Source organism: Phyllostomus discolor, chromosome 12 (assembly GCF_004126475.2).
Source record: "Phyllostomus discolor isolate MPI-MPIP mPhyDis1 chromosome 12, mPhyDis1.pri.v3, whole genome shotgun sequence".
NCBI classification, from domain to species: domain Eukaryota; kingdom Metazoa; phylum Chordata; class Mammalia; order Chiroptera; family Phyllostomidae; genus Phyllostomus; species Phyllostomus discolor.
Window position 1 is genome coordinate 76158060 of NC_040914.2, and position 22848 is coordinate 76180907.

Genomic DNA, 22848 nt, shown 5'->3' on the forward strand with positions numbered 1-22848 from the left:
TCCCAGCAACCAACAGCGCGGACCCGGCGACCAGAGTATGAAGAGACTACCAGTACCAGCAGGCATAGCGCAGAGGCCGGGACTACGAGTCCTAGAATGCACCGCTCGCAACTCGCGCAGGGACCTCCGGGATATGTAGTCGTTGGGGGACTAATTCCTATTCATTCAATCTCAAAGAAAATGCAAATTCCTCCAACAGCCCACCGAGGCGACTTCTCACCGGCTACCGAGAAAGCCGGGCGCACCCTGTCTAAGTAAGAACTCTTCGGAGGTCCAAACCGGGTGCGGGAGCAGGACGCGTGCGCATGCTCGGGTGTCACCGGCGCGGGGCGACAGCGCAAGCTAGAGGCCTAGGGCTGTAAGCTCCGCCCCGGCTCTCCGAGCACGGTCCCGGGAACCTGCGCAGACTGTGCAGGGCGGAGGGCCGCGGGAAGCGACTCGTAGCGCCTGCGCAGATCGACTGCTTCTCTCGCGAGGACGGGCGCCATTATCGCAGCTCCCCGACAAACACCACGAGAATTCCGCAGCCCACACGGTAATTGCAGCTCCCGCAGCCGGTCGCGTCTCCACCTCCCCCTTCCCGCGGGGCGAGAGCGAGAGCGAGATCTCCCCTCTTCCCTCCTCCCTTCGCCCTCCTCCGGCCGCGGCTCCCGCGCTCGTCACCCCTACCTAGGACTCCCTGCCTGGCCCGCCAACGGCCCGCTGCCTCCGTCCGGTTGCCCCTTCAGCGCCCCCGGGCCCCGCCGCCCTCCCCCCTTTATCTGCGGGTACTCTTTCCCCCCTCGCCGTTCCTCTCAGCCTTGTCAGCCCCTCCGGACGTCCCAACGGTCTCGGCGTCCCCGGGCACCACCGCGCCTCTTAGTCCTGCCGGCACCACCTTAACCCCCGCTGCTCCTCTTAGCCCCTCCTGGCGCGCCCTCAGCTCTGTCAGCCCCCCCGGGTTCTGCGGCCCCCCAGTCCCTGCGTTCTCCCGTGGGCGCACGGCGCTCTACCCCTAGCATTCGGATACCGGGGCGGCTGGGTCAAAGGGCCGAGCGCAGGCTTGTTTTCTTCCCAGAGGAGGCTCTTGTTTTCTTGTCATTAATTTTCTTTTGCACTTGCAATCTGCCTCCCTCCCCTCCGCCCCCGTGCGGTGCGCCGCGTAGGACGGTCCGGGTGACAGGTCCGGTCCCCGAGACCCTGCCAGCTGCCTATAAACTTGGGGAGCAGCCCTGCGATAGTTGCTCCCAGACGTCCCGAAGGCTGCCCTGCAGACTGACGGCTTGCAGTTACAGGAGGGGGCGGGCTGGGTCTCACTTCTATGGGAAATGGGAAACTGAAAAGCACCCAGAGGAGGACCCTGCGGTGTGGTAGTTCCTGTCAGTCCGACTTCCGACTGGCTGGCATCCTGAGTTACCAGTGTGAGATGGAGCCCCTAGAGTCAGGAACACAAACAGCATCCTCTTAATTTGCTTATAGTTTCACAAAGGGAAATAGGGGCATAAGGTGCCGGGTTAGGAATAGACAACTTTAGACGTCAGAGATGATCGGATCCCGTTATCCAGACCTTGATGAATGAGGATTTCAGCCCCCCCCCCCCCATACTTGTTGCTATTTCTGTGGTTTAATCCTTTGGGAATGTGACCCCATGGCTAAAAAAGACGTGCATTCCACCTCCACTGTGTGAGCGAATTGGACACATTGCCTTAATAGAGGACCGATTTGTTTCTGATGGGACGGTAGGGATTACTTTGATATGGGAAAAGTAAATATTCCCCGAAAAACTGTCAACAAGAGTGACTTCGAGGGATAGAGGGCTTTCCTGCCCGGACCAGGGAGGGCACAGTTTAGAGTCTGGCGGTGGAGCAGGTGATTGCTCTCTCTTTGCAGTTACCTGTTCTTCCCAAATGCCTTTGAATGTACTCCAAAGCCTGATTGGGTTGGTAAAACTAGCACTAAACCAAACCAATTGATGAGAGGAGACAGTCCTTTCTAAGGGTAGAGTTGTAACTGGAAGTTCAGGAAACAAAAATAACTTAGGATATTTGAGTGGTTCTCAATGGCGCTATTCCCCTGCTTTCTGAGACGGGGGGAGGGGGAGGGCGAGTCAAAGGGCCGAGCGCAGGCTGGTTTTCTTCCCAAGGGAGGGAAACAGTACATCCCGAAGTAGATGATTGATCACTTTACATGCAGCTTGTAGGACAACCCTGGTACCAATACCCAGTGGTAAAACAAAACACTGAAACTGCCTATAAATTTAATTCTATACGTTCAGCTCTGTTTCCCCTTTGTTCTGCAGTTCATATGTTCTTGTCATGTATTCTGCCATCGTTGGCTTCACTTTTTAAAAAAGCAGCTGCCATTTACGGATCATGCGTTGTGTCTGGGAGTGCGCTGTTCATGTACAGTGTCCCTCATCACAGTGGCCCGATGAGCTAGAGATTGCCCTGTGTGGTGGGTGAGGCGACGGAGACTCAGGGAGGTTAAGTGACTTGCCTAAGACACACAGAGCCAAGGTTTGAATATCCTTAAAAAATTAAACATACATATATTTAATATTTTAAAAATACTTATTTATTTTTAGAGAGGGAAGGGAGGGAGAGAGAGAAACATCAATGTGCAGTTGCTGGGGGTCATGGCCTGCAACCGAGGCATGTACCCTGGCTGGGAATCGAACCTGCGACACTTTGGTTCGCAGCCCGAGCTCAATCCACTGAGCTACACCAGCCGGGCTTTATATATTTAATATTTTAAAGTAATGTACATGATGAAATGTCGTGAAAAACTTAGAGTGAGAAGCAACAGTCCCCATCCCACCTTTTAGTCCCCCTTCTCAGAGACTTCCATCTTTTTGTTTCTTCAAGAAGTTATTCATAGCTCTAAACAATTATTCATTGTACACGTTTTTGACTTTGTTACGATAATATGATTTAGCTCTTCACATCATATCCCACTTTTTCTACCCCCTGAATTCACTAGTTCAATGAACTTAAATTGTTTATAACTGTGCAAATATTCTTGCTTCCCAGCCAAGTAGTGCATTTCCCTTCTAATACAGCTGTTTGCTTTTTCTATTGTTTGTAAAGGCCTTTCTTTTTCTTTGCATTGTCTGCTTCCATCAACTTCTTACATTGTTTTAAATTTCCAAGGAGAAGTGTCAGATCTCTCTAACCTTACCTCTCCAGCCCTCTGTCCTCTTTTTCTGATCGGGACTGATTACTCCACGCTGGCACAGGCGTCATCCTAATGCTTTCCTTTGTTGCACACCTGGGGTTGTTCAGGACTCTGTGTTTTAATCTTGGCTTTCTTCATTTCAGTGAGAACCTTTAGCCAAGTCGCAGTATTCCTTTTGGGTAACTTTTTAGGATCCTCTGGTTTTAGGGTATTTCCAGAGTGCCAAAAGACATGCTCTTTGATCCTGGGGGCTTGTCCTTCTGCTCTGAGAAAGTCTCTTGTATCATTTATTTGAGAATTTCTTCTACTCTTTTACTCTTCACCTTTCCAAGTTCCTGTTAGTTTGATGATGGACACCTTGACCCTCTGAATCTCTTGTCTTTATTTTCTTCCTGTGTTATTTTATTCTTATTTCCGGGAGAAGACTTTCAGTTCTTATTCCAACTCTATTTTAAATTTATTGCCATTATTGAAATTTTAATTTCCAAGAGTATATTTGTTCTGTCCTTTTTCATAGTAGCTTATTGTTTTTGTGCATCATCTCCTTGATACTGAGGGTACTAATAAGGACTTTTTTCAGTTCTTTTTTTTTTTTTTTGGTTCTCTGATTTCTTGTTTCATCTAGTGTCACTGTTGTCCTTTTAAAAATACTGGCTTTTTGCTTCATATGGCGAGTACTACTTAATTATTGGTAATTGTTGTTGTCTAAAGCAAGAGGAAGCGGATGAATCTGAGTCTGAGGGCTGGCTTTGAAAATGTGTGGGTCTCCCTGTGGGTGGTTGGGAACTTGTTACTCTGCTTGGAGCTGGAATGCCAGATGGCAGGTCTTCTTTGGGCCTTTCTGCTTAAGGAAGACCCCTTCAGTTAGGGGGTGCACCACTTGGTCTAGGAGTCCCCTCGTGTAGCTCTTGTGTGCCAGGACTGTCTTCTGTGTGCAGGCGCAGCCCTCGCTCTCTGCAGAGGGCCCTCCTCTGCCTGTGCCCGCTCTTGTGTGCTTCAGACTGCCATTCCCTTTGCCCTTGTTAGAATCTCTTAGCCTGCCAGAAATTTGCAATATCTCGTCTGCCGTTTTATTTTATTTCTTATGGGTTTATTTGACAATGTTAAAAATCATTTTAATGGGATGAGCAGAGGTCCCATGTGTACTGGCCAGTCCCTTACTATGAGTAGGAATTCCAGAACCTGTGCTGCCATTACTGTGCTCCCCTCTCCTGCCTCTGAGTGGCCTAGGTGATGGCGTCCACCGTCAGTGGACCTGGGGTCAGTTATGATCCCCATGTCAGCTTCCATATTGCAAGTGTGGGCAGATGGCGCGCATTCCTTGTGGAGGTTCTCCTGTCTCTGCAGCATTGGCGGGTGCCAGGCCCCACTGGGGAAGGACAACCATAGATGGGCCTTGTAGCAAAGATTGTGATTTCAGATTCTTCAGTTGGCTTTTCACTGTATCATTGTACTAAAAGAACATTTCAGTGTGCCAAAATGTAAGGAATGCCTCCAGTTAAGGAGTGATTACTGTACTTGAAGTATAATCTTGATGTATTTTAATTGATTGTCCTTTGAAAATTGTGCACTGGGAAATGCATCAGCTGTGTTTGCCTAGGCCTTGTCTAGTGAAGTGGTCCATGGGCCAGCAGCATCACCAGCATGGGGCATTTTAGAGAGTTGCAGACTCAGGCCCTGTCCAGACATATGGATTCAGAATCTGCAGCTTTTGTAAGCTTAATTTTGAAGTAGGTTTAGACTTAGAAAATAGTTGTAAAAATTGTTTAGAGAGCTTCTCTACTCCCTTCACCTACTTTCCCTAATGCTGACATCTTACATAGTCTAATATCCTTAGGAAAACCAGAAAATTAATATCGGCACAGTATATTAACTAAATTACAGACCTTATTGAACTTCATCAGTTTTCCGCTAATGTCCTTTTTCTGTTTCAGGATCTACTCCAGGATCCCACTGTTCATTTGTCATGTCTCCTTAAGTCTCCTCCAATCTGTGATATTTATATAGCCCCAAAGTATCTCCTCCAATATATTTATAAATTGCAAAGGGAAAAATGGTAACTTCACAGTGAAGAGCCTGGCAGAGACCACCCTAACATTGCCAGTAATAAGACAGAGTGACATCATGTGACCTGGTATGACGCACTGAGTCAGAAATACATACCCTCAGTCTAGTCATGAGAAAACTCAAATTGAGGGACATTCACCAAAGTAATGACAAGTGCTTTTCCAGGTTTTTTGGGTTTTTTGTTTAACTGAAATTTATTTTCTCATAGTTCCTGGAGACTGGAAATCTGATATCAAGATGTCAGCAGGTTTGGTTCCTTCTGAGGCCTGCCTCATTGGTTTGCAGTGTAGTGAGCACTGAATATATGCCAGGCACTGCCCTGAGTGCTCTGCATATGCAAACTCATTTGTTCTGTGTAGCAACGTTGTGGGGTAGGCGCTGTTACTTGATAGGTGAAGATTCAGGCACAGGAAGTTGAAGTGACTTACGAGTAATGGAGCTGCTCTGTAAAGCAGGCAATATGGCTTCAGGATTGTATGCTTCTCCATCTCAGGGTGCTAGCTCTCCCCTACTTAGTGCTTACTGGTTGCCTGCGTTAAGCTTTTTACAGACATGACGGCATGTGATCTTCACAGAAACAGGTTGCTGCTATTTTACAGATTTGGAAACTGAGACTCATCTCTCTCGGGAAGCAGAGAGCTTATATGCATACACTTTATTAACATGTACAAAATAATAGCAAACAAAGTTACTGCCATGATCAAAATGCAGAGAACCAAAGAAATGATATGAATATATTTTCCAAATCTATTTCAGTTAGCATTCACTTAATGAATTTTCTGAGGTTTTAAGTAACTTAAAATGATAAGCTGTGTAGTAGAGAAGTGATTTGTATCATAATGGTTTTCCCCAGAAGTTAAAGAAAAATGACTCATTTGGGCTAATAGTACTCCCAGTTTTGTGAACTGATCTTTTTCTTCTAAAACAAGCAATATTGTGACAAATTCAATAAAAGTCTTTTTAAAAATTTTTGTTTTATTTTATTTTGTTAGGAGAAGGCAGTCCCAGATATTTTTGAGAAAGCTAATTTCTTTTCTGAGAATATACCCCAAATTCTTGGGTCATCACCTAGGTGGTGTAATTATCAGTATCAGCTGAGATAAAACCTTACAAAGGCTGTCAGAAAATGTATAAAAGGCAAATGGGAATGGTTTCCACGCTTCTTTCTCTTCCACTGAGGTTTAAAGTTGATTATGAATACTACTTCCAGAAATAAACTTCAGGTTTTGATATAATTGAAAAAAATTATAAACTTAATAAACTTTCTCTCATTTCTTGTGGTATTCCCCCTTACCAAATAGTAGTCTGGGGATCTTTTTCTGATCTACTCTTTTGTTTTGTTTTGAAGATTTTATTTATTTATTTTTAGATAGAGGGCAAGGGAGGGAGAAAGAGGGGGAGTGAAACATCAATGTGTGGTTACCTCTCATGTGCCCCCTACTGGGGACCTGGCCCAAAACCCAGGCATGTGCCTTGACTGGGATTCGAACCAGAAACACTTTGGTTTGCAGGCCCATGCTTAGTCCACTGAGCTACACCAGCCAGGGCTGATCAGCTGTTTTTTAAGTGCATATGCTTTTTTCCAGATTGATTTTCAGGATAAAGCAAATAGTTCTTTTTCTTAAAAACCTACACTTTTCCCAAATATTTTCATTTATTGTTGTAAAGCAGCATATCAACATAAAATAAAATTCTGAAAAAAAACCCCTCTAATCCTATCACATTAATGTTGTACATCTGAGAATACTTTTCCAGTTTTTTATCTTTAAAAGACACTTTTATAATATGATTTGACTACATACGTACATAACTTTCAGTGACTTTCACTTAAAAAATATGACATTGTTATTTTCCCTGTTTCTGTAGTTCTCATGATAAGCTGTAATGGATATATAATATTTCTTTGAGTGGATGGATCATTACTTGTTTAGCTGTTCTTTTATTGTTGGTCATTTAGGTCATTTCTAGTTATTCTCTAGATGGAACGTGGCCATGAGTGGAAGTGTCCAATCTTGAAAGACAGACTCAATTTGCATTTAAGAAGATTGCCAGGTGTTGTATATTCACTTTGATGCTGAAGAAATACTTCCTGTGCTAGATTGTTGCCAAGGAAATAAGAGATAATGAACCACAAACCTTGTTTTGTGGGCTGGTAAATAGGTGTGTTAGGCACAGGTTCTAGATGAGTTTATATTAATGGTTTATTGATAACACCTGTTATAGCTTATTAGCCTTAATTTTTCCTTATGATCTTCATCTGTATCACAGGTGGCAAACACAAGGCTGGTGGGCTGAATCCGGCCCTCCATCTTGTTTTATCTGGCCGAGCACCTTGTTTCTACTCGGTGGCAGCGCTGAGCTCCTTGCCCCTCATTAAGGAGTAGTTACATTTCTACAGTCCTAAAATTATATTCGGCCCTTTGAAGGCAACTGCAAGGCTGATGTGGCACCTGGTGAAAATGAGTTTGACACGCTTGATCTATACTGTATGTATCCTGGAAACATTAGCTATACAATTAAATATGGTACATGACAGAGCAAGACTGACTGTAAAATGCCCATGTAACTTAACCACTTTAATAACTACTTAAATTTGGAAACATTAAACGTTTTCTCATTTTGAAGAAAAGACTTCTGGGGGGAAAATCCATATTAAGGGTCTCAATGACAGTGTCTCAGATAAAAGCTTTACAAGTCCCCACTATACCAGAGGTAAATAAAGATTGTTCCTGTGTTCTATGACTTCATATACATGGTGGTAATAAAAACAAATAACATAATGAATTGTTCGTCAGAAGTGCTCTGATCATTCTGAAATGCTCAGTTTTGGGGGATGTGAGGAGTTTTAGAGACTTTGAGAGCAAATCTTGAGTGGGGCCATATGGTTGCAATTTGCTCTTAAAGAGCTATACTTGTTTTCTTGTTCGTGGCCAGTACCTGGAGCTCATTCAGCACATCACAGAAGAGGAGAATCTTAGCAGTCATCTCTGCCTTCCCAAATAGTTGTGTTTTTTTATTGTATTTTTCCATTACTATTCATCCCCCCAAGCAGATAGTTTACAGAACACTTAACTCTTGGGTTTCCCACTTTTGTCTTGTGCAGGTTGTGAAACTGCTTAAAAATGAGAGCTTCCAATTCTCATCCCGTTTCATGCCCTCTGCCTTGCCTTTGGCTCTGTCCGCTTCCCAGGGCTGTGCTCAGCCTGTCCTCTTGGAAGACAGGGTGTCCTTAGTCATAGAAGGCAAGAAGCATTCCTCAAGGAGGAATTGCCCTTGACCTCTACTTAACCCCCCAGGGCCCTGCTGAGGTTGGGCATCTACAGCATAGTGCCTCAAAGTAAGTCTCTAAGAAGAAGTAGAGCTTGATGTCAGCACCGGGAGCCTCCCATTGCTTGAAACCTGTGGATGATCTTGAGTTAAAATATGGTGGAACCATTCATTAACTTCTTAAGCCACAAGCAGATAGTTTGCCCCAAATCACATGAATTGGTCTCTATTTTCAATTTGCTGTGTCTTTCACATTTATCGATTTAAGTGTTTTTGACCATCTTCCTCCATGGTGGGGAGACAGTGAGGTTTGCCTTGTCCCCTTAAGGAGCCTCACATTGGTTGAGGGGGCTGGTGGGGGTGTGAGGGACTCGGTGCCCCAGACAGATAAGCCACAAGGTTGGATTGCGTACAAGGCACAATCTTGGAAGAATAAAATCTGTCAGAAAACGCCATAGAGGGTGATGAGAGGAGAAGTTTTTTAGTTAAGTCCCTGAAAAAGTTGATAAGTGGAATTGAATGTGGAAATTGACTACCATTACTTTGTCCCAAGTTATTTTGTATTAGCCTTTTAAATAGCATGAATAATGCATTGAAAGTGAAAGTGGGCGGAAGGGTTCAGGTAGGTGTGGAGGCGAGACTTCCCTCCAGAGTGCGTTCAGGAGACCTGGGCCTGCACTCAGCTGTTCAGGCTGTGGCCTCTGTGACTGGGCACAGGCTCTGCCCTGGCAAACCTTTCAGTAATAAAGATTTACATTGTGTGCTTCAGAAGGTGCTGCTTGTGGTCTTGTGATTTTTCGTTTTCCCTCGATGTGAAAAACCACCAAAGCAGAGGCTAACCTTTCTGAACTAGAAGTGGGTGTGGATACACGGGCAGTGAAAACATGGTATGTGTGCTGCTGGCACTTCCTCGTTTGAGTGAACTGATGTCCCCTGAGTGTGGCCCAGGCACAGTCATCTCAGTCTTACTAGTTGAGCAGGGGAGGACTCGGGCAGCAGTTCTTCCTGTCACCACGGAGTGCAGCCCTGCAGTTCCATTGGTAGGTGGATGGCCAGGTTGGGACCTTCTGCTGCCAAGCCTTCCTCCCGGGAATTCGCATCAGTGGGAGCCAGGGATGGGCCTCGGGAGCAAAGTGCTATGTTAGGCTTCATTTTCCATCCAGAACACTTGTGTGAAGACGCCAAGTAACTCGCATTCCCCTTGGGTTAGACTAGCTGACAACAAGGCTGGATGTCCTGTTAACCATTTAAAAGTTGCAGCTATCAGGGGCAAACACAGCTTTCAATTAATTGGTCTTCTGGTCTTGAAATTAAATGTTTTTAGATTTTCGGGATTCAACTAATTTTGCTTATTTTTTTGCAAAATGAGGGCTTAATATCTATTATTTTAAATTTGTGTGATTTAAATTTGTGTAATTTGAAATTGTATAAAATGCAGTCATACGTTAGGGAGGAGAAAGGAAGCTCAAGGACGTACAGTAAGATGAAAGCAAATACACACTGCTTGGGGCTTCCTCTGTGTGTCGTTGTTAATAAAAAAAATCCAGTTCAACTTGCTTCGTGGGTTCTCCTGGGATCATTCAAGAGCTCAATAAGCCTGCTGTGCCTCATTGGGATGTCTGTGAATCCCCTATGCCCTGAATCAGAAATTGCTCTTTATGGTTAACAGGAAGCGGAGCAGGAAAAGCCAACCCAGATCTGGAGGTAAATCCTGTAAAAGCCGAGGCACCTCTCAGGAGGTCAAGATTACTGTTCTTCAATAATAGTCTCTAATTTCTTTATCCCTCAGTCTCAAGATTCTTTGATGCTGCTGACATCATTGGACACTAGGGCAGAAGTCAACAACCTTTTTTGTGAAGTGCCAGATAAATATTTTTGGCTTTGGGGGATGGAGGTCTCTGTCACAGCAGCTTAACTCTGCCCTTGGAGGGTGGAAGCCTGCACGGGCATGGTGTTTTTCAATAAAACTTACCTATAAAAACTGGCACTTGGCCAGATTTGGCTCTTAGGTTGTAGTTTTTGGATCCCCAAGCTCTAGACTAAAAATACCAATGCAAGTTGGAGAAAGGAGTCACGGTGGGGAGTTCAGTAACAGTAAGATGACAATGAGGCACACTTCAGCTGGTGCCGAGCAGAGTGCTGTCCTGTAAGGGGTTACTCTCCGAGTCTCCTTTGTTGTCCACGCGCTTCACCGCTGACCTGGAGAGCTTCGGGCAGTCTGGAGGAGTCCACTGAACCATCTCATCTGTCTGGTGAAGTCACTGAGAGTGGAGGTCAGAAGCGTAGTTTATTTCGAGAAAATCTTGGAAAGAAAATGTCAGTAGCAGCCTCTCAGAAGTATAATTAGCACTGGCAAAGTTATGGTCAAATGAAAATGCTTTTATCCATCCTGCCTTTTTTTTTTTTTGAGAAAAAGTTTCAACATCTCTTTATAGGAATTGGGTTTCTTTCAGGCTCAGAAGTTGCAAGAATATTACAAAGAATTACAGTATAGTCTTCTAGATTCTGAGATGTTAATGTTTTCTATTTGCTTTATCCTTGCTCCTCCTCTCTACAGTTATGTGTGCATATGTATTTTTTTCTGAACAGTTAAAATGCATCTCTTTATCTTTAAAATACATTTGTGTCCAATTTTTTTTTTATCGGCACCTGAGGACATTTTTTAAAATTGCTTTTAGAGGAAGGGAGAGAGAGAAACATTGATGCAAGAGAGAAGCATCAGTTGGTTGCCTCCCATATATGCCCAGACCAGGGATTGTGTCTGCACTTGGACTGGGGATCAAACCTGCAACCTAGGGGTGTGCCCTGACTGGGAATTGAACCTGCAGCCTTTTGATTACAGGGTGATACTCTAACCAACTGAGTCACACCAGCCAGGACTAAGTGTCTCTTTCTTAAAAACGAGAATGTTCTTTAAATAACCACAGTACAGTTATCAAAATTAGGAATTTATCAATGATGTAGCTCTATTATCTAAGCAACAGATCTAATTCAGATTTTACTAATTATCCCAGTAATGTCCTTTATAGCGAAAGAAGAGGGGACTCCTTTATGAACTTTGATGAATATATTTTTTCCCAAGAACATTTGGCTCCCGTGGTGATACTATGTGGACATGTCTGCCAGGGCCTTGCGTGGGTCAGCCAGTGTCCACCACATAATCTTCGTGGGCCTCCCTACACTTCTGTCCATTTTCTGTCTTAGATCACGTTAACTAATTCTGCTTGGTCGCCCACTCTGCCTCTGAGGGGTTGCACTTGCTGACATCTGTTGTGTGGGTAAGAAACCTTTGCAGTGATTTCTGCATCTGCCACTTGCTGCTGTTACTTTTTTTTGTTTGTTACTTGTTCTAATGACTTCAAGTTGGGAGTTAATTTTCTTTTGTTTTGTGTAGCTAGTTAGGATTATAACCCCCCTTAACATTTTGGCATGTGCTAGTTGTTTTGTTCGGTTTCTGTAAAATTGTGAGGTGGACAGAGGAGATTAGGAGGACATTTACCCCTGGGCTGCTGACCACCCCGCTCCCAAGCCTAGTAGTATGAGGCAATGAGCGGCAGGAGCGGATGGGCGATAAAAGGATTCTCATTTCTGGAGGGATCTGAGAGGCAGATGGATGCACCAGCCCAAACTCCAGAGAAGGGCAGGAGAACATGTGGTGATGGCTAACTTCTGAGCTTAGTTAACCAGACACAAAATGAGTCACTGTGGGAGCATTCTCTACTCCTTTCTACCCCACCGCCACTCCTACACTGCTCTCTGCTGTCCTCATAAATATGCATGATGTATGTTTCAGATAAGGGGAGCGGTTAGGGATGGGCCTATCTCTATAAAATAGGGACACACCTCCATCAAAGGCTGTGAAGATTAAATGAGATCGCGTTTAATGTAGTGCTTAGGATTCAATAAATGGTAGCTCCTGTAATTATTGTTATGCATTATCATCAACTTTACGTGCCAGGTCCTGTATCTTTTTATACTTGTCAGCCTCAAATGCTGCTGATTTAATTGATAGAAGTTTCCATATAGTCTGAATTTTGTCTGATGAATTTACATCACAGAATCTTAGAAATTTAGAATTTGACAGGAGCTTAGAGGTGTTTTAAATTAGTATCAGTTGCTGATTAAAAGCTTGGCTGTGGCTGTGAAGTGCGCTTGTAAGTGCAAGAAGCACCGTGACTTGGTGCTGCCACTGAGGAACCTGCCAGTGTCACATGCAGGCCCACACTCTGGGGGTGGGGAGCCCCGCAGCCCGGCCCGGCCGCTGCTCTCAACAGTCACTAGGTTTCAGACGCCCTCCTCTTGTCTCCAGGGGGGTGACTTTTCTCTTGTACTTTGTATTGTGAATTGTGATCACTGTACAGTGTTGTAACTTCCGTGTATTATTTGTTAGTGACAATTTTTTGAGAATTTTAAATTAGATGATTTTAGATAATTTGCAATGTTGAGTATGAGTTTTTATTACCTAAGGGCCAATATTTTTTATATGAACATGTTATCATGGGAAAATGACTTTAAAATTTTACCTCTAATTTAGTATCTGAGCATTAAGTGAGCTATAGTTGGCTTTAAGTATATAATAATCAAAATCAATATAAAGTCTTTCTGAAACGTAACTTTCTTCTATGGAGGTACAAAAATCAACCTACGTCACCTAATTCATTTCACATCTCTGAATGTTTTTCATTTTAACTGTAGAAATGTAGGTACAAGTGCAGTGATAGTAGGAGAGAGCATCAACTGCGGTCTCCAAATACAGTATTTACTGCTTTCTTTTGACTTTTTAAAATAAGAAGATGATTGGAACCAAGATTTTTGCTGTCCTTGCAGCTGAAGGATTGCAAGAGCTGTCAGGGACTCAAAGCACACATTTCATGATTATCTGTACCTGTCTGACCATTTGAGCCTGAGGGTCTTTACTTTATTCCCTGAACAAGTATTTGCGGATGGCTCCCGTGCGCCCGTCATGGTGCTCATGGCAGTGGTGATCCCAGGCACAGAGTACTTGTTTTTACCTTCAAGTGAGACTTCGAGCCACCAGAGGAGCCACTACAGCCCCGAAGCAGCCATAGACAGCATTGCAGATGTGGCTGCGTTCCCATAAAACTTGATTTGTGGACACTGAAATTTGAGTTCCATGTAATTTTACATTTTGAAATATTGCTCTTTTGATTTGACTCATGGGCTGTACAAACAGGTGGAATCATAGTTTTGGTCCTTGGGGTAATAGTTTGCCCACCATTGCCTTAGAATGCATTTGTCGAGTGAGTGAGTAAGATTATATACAGACAGATGAGGGAGCCAGACTGGGAAAGGCTTGAAACCTGGATGGAGGAGTTTAGATGTGATGCTCTCGGTAGAGGAGGGCCATGAACGTGCTGAGCTGGGCTCTGGGAGTTGGAAAATTCACTCTGAAACTTAGAGGATGGATGAGAGGGCCTTGGCTTCCTGCCTCAGCCCTTTGTGGCTTTGGGAGAGACAAAGGGACACTCAGGCTGCCAGATCCGTGGACTCAACTTTAGAGTGTGTCCCAGAAAGATGACACCTACACATCAGAGGGACTGGAGAAGAGTCCAGTTCATGGATGATGAGGCACTCAGCAGACCAGGTTCAGTGGGAGAGAGGAAGAGGGAGTCAGGTTGGAAGCTGTAAGCGTGAAGAAACCATAAAGGCTGGTGATGGTTGGATACTTCAGTGGAACAGAGCAGAGCTAACCAAAAAAGGAGTCTGCAGGGTTCTTTCTCAGAGGATTTGGGATATAGTGGCATCTCCTTGAGCAATCTTCTTGGGGAAAAAGAGCTAATAGGGACATGAGAATACTTCAAATTTGGAAATGTTGGAGCATTTTATTGTCTGTTGTTTAATGAGTATAGGGTGGTTTGAAATACTGGACTAGGGAAAGCATTGGTGAGAGTTTAAGGCAGCAGACAGACATTTGGAAGAGATGGGTGTGAGTCCCATAATCAAAGTGGGTGCCTGCCAGCACCCCCTGGGAGATAGTGCTTTCCATTGTGCTCCTCTGTTTCTTGGAACCCCTGAAGGGGCCTTATTGGTTAGTCAAAGCATTGTAGCTGGAGTGACCCAGCTGACATGGAGCAGCCAGGTGGATGTACCTGCTCTGCAAGGGACAGAGCTTTCAGAGGAAGGTAGAGATCTCAGGTGGACCTTGGAGCAAGGCCCCAGGAGAGGGAGGGAGATCTGGATGGGTGGTCTGAGTGAAGAAGGAAAAGAAATCCCAGTGCCAAGATGCAGTCAGGCATTGATTACAGGACTCTCGTCTGGTTCCTTGGAGAAAAGTTCCAGTGACAGTGGGTTTGGAAACCAGATTTTTAGTTTGGGATCCAGAAGGCAGAGGGAAGAGACAGCGTTGGAGATGGGCTCCAGAATGTGCTCTAGCAGTTCAGCGCAGGAGAGATGTGATGCTGGTAGCTGGTGGCAGGTAGGGTAGACTGGAGAGTTTTATTATTTTTGTTTTTTTGTTTCCTAAAAATTTGCTTATTCTAAAACGTTTTCTTTTGGAATAATTCGAGGTTTACAGATATGAGAGATAGTACGGGTTGTTCTTATGTATCCCACACCCAGTTTTCCCCATTGACAGCATGCATCACCATGGTGTGGGGCAGTGTTTGCCAACATGGAGCTCTTGACCTAGCATGAGCGTGTTCCACCAGATCAGTGATTTTGTACCACTGCCTCCTAACTTGAATCTGGAGAAAAGCCGCTAGAAGAGTGCAGCAAATATACAGGTGCATATCCTTCATCCAGATTCACAAGGGGTTGATGTTTGGCATGTTGCCTTGTGTGTTTTTCCCCTGCATTTGAAAGTAAGTTGCAGAGATCAACTTTGATCACCCCTAAATGTTTGAGTGCTCATGTCTGAGAGCAAGGGCATTCTTTTTCATAATTGCAACTAAAAAATGAACAACAATTTCACTGTCACTTAAGATGCTGTCCATATTTAAATTTCCCCTGAAATTTTTTCTGTGGCTGAACCCCACTCTATCCCTAGGACCTCACCGCACATGGCAGGTCTTAGTCTCGGTTCATCGAGATTAGAGCTCTGCTAATTTGTTTTGTGCTGTGGACTTTTCACGAGTCCTGGCCAGCACATCTGCCCCCGCCCGCCCTCTGCTGCTGCCCTGTCCCCTCCTGACTCTCTCAGTTCTCAGTAGCCTTCCTTGATCTTCTGGGGCTGGAGTAGCTGTCTCAGTCTGTGTTCCCCTAGCACTGTTTTTAGCCTTGACTAAGCAGTAGGTCCCAAGTGTCACTTCTTTGACTTATTACATCATTAGTCCACATCTTAGGGGTGAGGTTATATGTTTGTAGCATATGTTTAGGTATATGTATATACAGTATGTGCCCAGTGATTACTTTTTGAATAATGTATGAATGAATGCAAAAAGATCACCTCATATTAATTGTGTAAGTGAGTTCATAGAAACTCATTCAAGTTTCTCCTGGAACTAAGAAATAAGGTTAAGGTGTTACAGCCTATAGTCAATTGTACATTATTAAACTTATTCATCTTTGGCAGATGTCATATTTTATTTGATCAAAATAAATACTTCACAATGTAAGTAATTTAGTAACTCTAAGAAAAGAATTAAAATATGGGTGTTATGTATGTAAAAACCAAAATTTTTGTTGCAAGATATATTCAGGCTTCTGCAGTATATTTACATTTATCTTTGGCAGTTGGTAAACCAAGTAAAAGTTACTTTTAAATGCATTTATGGTTTATATTTTATAGCAGAATTTATCTGTAATTCACATTAATGCATATGTGGTTTTTATGTTTTTTTTTCTAGAGATGTACCTGAGAGCAGTGGTTGTCCAAGTGTGGTCCACAGAACCCCAGGGGTGTCCTTGAGACCTTTCTGGGGGTCTGTGAGGTCAAACCAGTTTCCATAATGATTGTAAGGGGTCATTGCCTTTTTTGCATGTTGACATTTGCACTGATGGTGCAGGGTCAGTGGTGGTCAAGTTGCTGCTGCTTTTGCATAATTGAAGTGGAGGCCTCAAACTGCAGTTGTACCATTGAATTATTTACTGCCGTGCAATTGTAAAAAAACCTTTTTCACTTAAGAATGCCCTTGATGAAGCAGGGAACATTGTTCATTTTATTAAATCTCAACTTGAGTACACCTCTTTTAAATATTCTTTGTGACAAGACAGGATATATGTGGGAAGCACTTGTGCTGCGATTCGGACTGAAAGGATTCCCTCGCGGACAAGCCCTCCTGCAATTATTTGAGTTGCTAGCTGAACTAGCCACTTTTTTTCCATGGACTGCCAGAAAAGAATAATTGAGTAGAATTGACTAGTTTGACCAAAATTTCCTACTAAATGAACAAAATTAGCTTGCCACTTCAAGGAAAGTACTAACACTATTGCCAGTGATAAAATTTGAGCTTTCAAGTGAAATTGGAATTTCAGAAAGCTTGTATCTCCTGCTCTGAACCTGACAGCTTCCTAATACTTAACGACTTTCCGATGAGATCAGGGTTTCTATTAACGAATGTGATGCTTTTGATAATATACAGTAAACAACATTTAGAAGATCTGCATATCTCATGAATCAATATTTTCCAGATGACAAATGCATAATGTTACAAAATCACACCTGTATGAAGGTCCATTTAAAGGGCACAGCAGACCAATGGATTTTAAAGTCACAAAGTACAAAGTTCACTGATATGGTTTTAGATTCCACATTGCAACAGGCCTTTAGGGAAAAATTAGACACTTGTTGAGTTTTGGTGTTGTATGAAAGAATACCTGCAATTGCCCGAAGGCCATTACAGTACATACTTTTCCCTTCCCCAGCAGCACCTCTGTGTAAGGTTGGGATTTCTTCATATGCACCAACCAGAACAATCTATTGCAACAGATTGAAAGCTGACGCAGATAAGAGAATCCAGTTGTTTCCCATTAAGTCCGACATTAAAAAGGCTTGTAAAAATGCTGAATTATATCCCTCTTCTTGTTAAGATTTTGCTGCTTTTGTTGTTTTGGAAACTACAGTTATTTTTCATAAAAAATGTTTTGTATGTTAATATGTCCTATGTTGGTTTTTATAATTTTTAAATGAATAAAGAAATATTCAAACATTTTCTGTTCTAATTTCAAATGTGATTACTATTGGTAGGTATACCCATTCAAGCACAAGGTTTTGGGGCCTATCTAATTTTAAGAAGGTAAAGGGGGGTCCTCAGACAAGTGCGTGTGTGGATTAGGACAGTGGGTGCTGTGGGATCAGCTTACATCCGGCTTCTCTTTCCTGCATTTTTTTTTTGTGGTTTATATTTGAGGAGGTTTATATAGTTTGGAAAGCATGAATAAAAGTGGCAAATTTAATCAAATATATTAATTGTTAAGGAGAAAGAACCAGTCCTCTGTGGCTAATTTGACCTTCTTTTCCTGATTTTAAACTTACACATTTTTGTGGGGGGTGGGAGGACTGTCTTAAACAGGGGTGTCAAACTCATTTTCATGGGTGGCCACATCAGCCTCGCAGTCACTTTCAAAGGCCGAATGTAATTTTAGGGCTGTATAGATGTAACTACTCCTTAGCAGTTAAATGAGAGCTCCGTGCTGCAGCCGGGTAGAAACGAGGTGGAGGGCCAGATTCGGCCCATGGACCTTGTGTTTGCCACCTGTGGTCTTAAAGAAGAAACAGTGTGGCCTGAATTTTCCTAAGTGGAAACCGGAGGAAGAAGTGTTTCTTGCTTTATGCCAGTTCCCTAGTTTATCTAGTACCTGGCCAGTCATTTAGTCATATTTCTTTTTCCCATTTCATTGTTTGCATATCCCCCTACCAGTCCACACTGAGTTTGGGAGAAAGATAAGTAAGCTGAGTCTTTTCTCCCTATCTCAGTTTAATAAAAATTGGTTTCTTTGCTTACTCCATACTGGTTTTTAATTAATTTATTACTTATATTCAAAAGGATTTGACTAAACAGAATGATCTTTAGTTTTTTGGAGGTTTCCCTGTTTCTAGATAGAGATTTAGCTTTTTAACTAGGTACTAATTAACCACTTTCTTAAGTGGGAATGGAAATTACTGTTGCGATTTTTATGGCATCGTGGACTTGACATTCGGGGGTGGATGTGATAGGGGAGTAAATGTAAGTCCACAATACCATGTACCCCCATATAAGCACAAGGTTTTGGGGCCTCATTAATTTTAAGAATCCAGGGAGGCAGATCCTGCTGTAGGACTTTGGTGACAGTGGTCCTTCCCCATCACTCCTGTCCTGTTCCAAGCATCTTTTCTGTGTAATTGCACTCTAAGAATTGTATTTAGGATCATCTCCCTCTTGTACTTGTTCATGGCTACATCTAACCCTCAGAGTAATATTTGTGTCACCTATAAAAGGAAGTTAGGATAGCAGTAGGTGACTTCCAAGGCCCCTCCAAGATATGTAAGGGGTAGCCCTGGCCAGATAGCTCAGTTGGTTAGAGCCTCATCTTGATATGCCAAGATTGCGGGTTCAGTCCATGGTCAGGGCACATACAAGGATCAACCAGTGCGTGCGTAAATAAGTGGAACAACAAATCGTGTTGTTTTTTTTCCTATCTCCCTTTCTCTCTCTCTCTAAAGTCAATAATAATAAAAATGATATATAAGGGGTATGCCAAGCTTTTTACCCAGGCTTGTGGACTGCATCTCTTGAGTCGTTCTGCATGCATGTGGTGGCTGGTAAATAATTCTAGTAGAACAGGTCACTGCCTGGGAAATTATACACCTGGCTGCCTTGTTCTGCCTCTTGTGGAAATCACCTGGCCCAAAACAGATTCCGCGGCAGGGACTGGTATAAGAACAACTCTGTGACAACTGTTCTAAAAAATTGATGGGAAAAAAAAATCCCATATGTTGAGATATCCCTAGTGAGATGACCCACGTGATGTCATTCCCACAGTGACTGAGACTGTTCCAGAGTCCATACAGGGAGGCTTTGTTTGGTTATTTTTTCTCTTGCTGCCCTTGTCTCGTCATGAGAGCTGATAGTCTACAGTGTTTTCCTTTTTAGCCTTTACTGCTGAAGCTAAATTGATTGCTCAATTACAGGAGCCTTTCTTTTATTCCTGTTTTAGTGGCATTGTGGTTTTATAGTATAGGTATCCAAGGTTAAGTTTTCTGTAAACCTTAACAATGAATTTGCAGTGCTACACTTCAGCTGATGAGCAACAGCTACGTCTATTGCTGACAGTTGGTGAGCAGCTTGTTGCGTTTTCACTGTTAACGTCCTGAGTAAGTGGGATGCCTTTGGTGGGCTCCGAACAGATGAGAGACAGTCTGACATGAGTTATGACAGGATCCAGAGAGCTTTTTTTTTTTTTTTACCAGATATTGGGAACAATGATGGGGTAAAGGCAGAGCAGAGAGGCCCCTGTGAAGGCCAGTGCATGGCTTCAGATGTGTGCAGAGTGCCTGTCGTGAGAGAATTTGCCCACAGATAGGACATGAGAGAAAAACCAAGGACTGAAGGTTTTTGTTCTAAGCAACTGGTGCCATAAATTGAGATGGAAAGTGTGGGAGGAGCAGGTTGGTTGTGGGATTGGGTATTGGGTTCAGTTTGGCATGTTATAGTCGGGACCAGACCCCCAGGGGAGCTGTCCAGTAGCCTGTTTGCTTCGTGGATCTGGAGTTCACATGTGAGGTCTGAGTTGAAGGTGAATCTGCACCACCAGCACATAGACAGTATGTCAGGATGATTGAGAAGAGGTCCAGCACCAGGCCCTGGGCCCTCCGTGTCAGGGAGATGATGCAAACCTTCAAAGAACCTCTGCAAGGCAAGGCCAGCAGAGTGCAGCCAGACCTGGAAGGTGAGGGAGGGAGATCGGCTGTGAAGGAGGCGGGAGTAAGCCCTGGGCAGGTGCTGCGGTGGGGAGGACAGGTTGGGTGGGGGCAGTTTGGTGAGTGGAAAAGCCAGAGTCTGATCAGGCTGGCTCTAGAGAGAATGTGAGGGGAAGAAATGGAGACAAGCATGTACAGGTGACTCTGGGGAATTCTGCTCTGAAGGAGAGCTGGGGAATGGAGAGGGAGGAGAGGGAGGTGGGGAAATAGCAGCACAGTGTGTATTGGGAATAACCTGGGAGGCCGATTGTGAGGGACTCAGAACTGTCGAAGTGCGAGGGCCCCCAGCTGTGAAGAGGGGAGGGCATGCTTGTGGACAAGAGGAAGGCCAGGTGGTGCCCATACCAGCCACAGTCAGGGAAACCAAATTCCAGGGAAGTGGTGGGGAAGAGAAAGCAAGGTTGGCAGCTCACTGAGGGAAGGAGGAGCTGGGATTTGGGAGGGAGAGGAGAAAGTATGACACAGCGGTCCAGGAGAATGGAACTACTCAGAGCAGGGAAGGGCTGTTTTGTTCCTGTGGTCAAGGTTGTGTGTGATGGATGCACACGAGAGTTGTGAGCTATATATGTATTGCTTTGTATTAGAAAACCAATTTCACAGGTGATACACAAATATGGGCGTATAGAAAACTCAACAATCCAGAAGGATCAAGAATGAAGGTCACCTCATTCTGTCTGTAATCCCTTCCTCATGGGTAACCTTAAGTTCAGTATCTCATTTCAGACCATCTGGTGTGCATTGGGATATGTGGACATGTGACTGCGTACACATGCGACTTTCAGAAAACGGAATAGGGGTCATATACATACTGTCTTGCAATTTTCCTTTTATACTCCTTTCTATTAGTATTATACTCTGGAGACCTTTCCTTTGCAGTAAACGTGATCAGACCAGTGTCGCTCACATCGATGTCGGCAGTGTTTCACCGTGGGATGTGCCATCGTGAACCACCTCCTAAGATCGAGCACTTCAGTTGTTGATTTGGTCGGTGGGCTCCTTTTTCATGTGTACCCAAGACGATGCTCTCCTCAGCTACTCGAGAGGTTAGGGTTCAGGATTTTAGGGTGGGTTCAGAGTATTTTCTTAAGCCACTTGCAGAGCTTTTAGAAATCAGGAAGAAGCTTGAAGCCCTTGGAAACTTTCCACTAGACTTTTATGAGAGACAAGTATTTAACTTGAAGGCTCTGGGTCCAGGGAGACCCCGAATGGGGCTTTGGGGTGGCTGCATGTGACAGAGTCCAGAATATGTTGTTTTAAAGCAGAGTTCTAACTAGTCATTGCAATTAAAGACATTATTGAACATTCATCACAGCCCAGTTGTTGTGTTATATTAAGACTGTACTGTCCATGACTTCTGAGAAATGGCAAATTTAATTTGCCAAAATGGCAACCGTATGTATTGTTCTGTTCCAGTTTTCTCGGGCTTGTTGCCCTAGTTTTTTCTATTCAAATCTTCACTGTTAGCAGAATTTTAAATGACTCTTTATCCTGGCCACAGAATCATTTTGAGTAAACAACTTGGATAACGTATGGTGGCCTCATTTGGAAGAGGTTAGGATTCAGGATTTAATGGTGAGTTTGGAGTATTAAGCCACTTGCAGAGCCTTTAGAAACCAGGAGAAGGCTTGAATTGTGCCTTTGAAAACTTTCCACTAGACCTGTGTGTGACACAGGTGTTTAACCTGGAAGCTGTAGATCCAGGGTCATCATGAATGGGCTTAATATATCCACGGTATATCACTTAGGTTAAGCTTGGCTGCATATGACACTGCAGAATATGTTGTTTTAAAGCAGGTTGTTGGTTCTTTTTTTTTTTTTTTTCTTATGAGGAAGTCTGGGGCAGGCAAGTCCAGGATGTGTGGTGGCACTGTAGATACGAGGACCCCAGGCCACATCTTTCATGTTCCTTGCTCTGTGGTCCTGTCCCAGCCTCATCCCTGGAGTCCAGCAGCAGGAGGACAAGAAGGAGGGCAACAGCTGTGTGCCAGCTTTCCTTTGATGAGCTGTCCTGGGGCTGCCATGCACCATTCTGAGCTCATGTCCCATTAGCTCAGACTTGGTCAGGTAGCCGCAGTGTGCAGAAGGTGAGGTGGGGAGCCTCCTCGGGTGGCCACATGGCCCTATAAACGAGAGCTCCTGCTCTGGTGTTGGTGAAGCCTGTGAAACTTGGCAGAATTTTGTCTGTGTGCTCTTTTCCGGGGAAAGGGTCCATAAGCAGTCTGTGACTATAAAGTGTTTTATATCTGTCAAGTCAGAGCTCAGTTGAGTGGTATTATCTGAAAACTGCCGCCTTCATTAAAGTTCAGTGTGTCCCTTTAGTAATCTTTTATACTTTGGTTTTTAATTTGGAAAAAAGAAGACTGAGTTTATGGCATGAGTAGCTTTGATCTTCAAACTGAGCACCAGTTAATCTGTACTTGGAGGTCATCTTCAGGGCGCACAGATTTAGCACGACACCCTATTTCCTTATCCTGACAGGTTCTCCTGGAGCAGTTGCTGAGGAT

General features: G+C 43.9%; 1 protein-coding gene across 1 annotated transcript in view; it reads left to right on the plus strand.

Annotated features, from left to right (window-relative positions):
- The first annotated feature begins 370 nt into the window (after positions 1-370).
- Positions 371-22848, plus strand: part of LOC114488252 (BTG3 associated nuclear protein) — a 123724-nt gene continuing 101246 nt past the window's right edge. Inside the window, 1 exon segment of the mRNA XM_028501939.2 lies at positions 371-535. The gene's annotated coding sequence lies outside the window, so the exon portion shown is untranslated.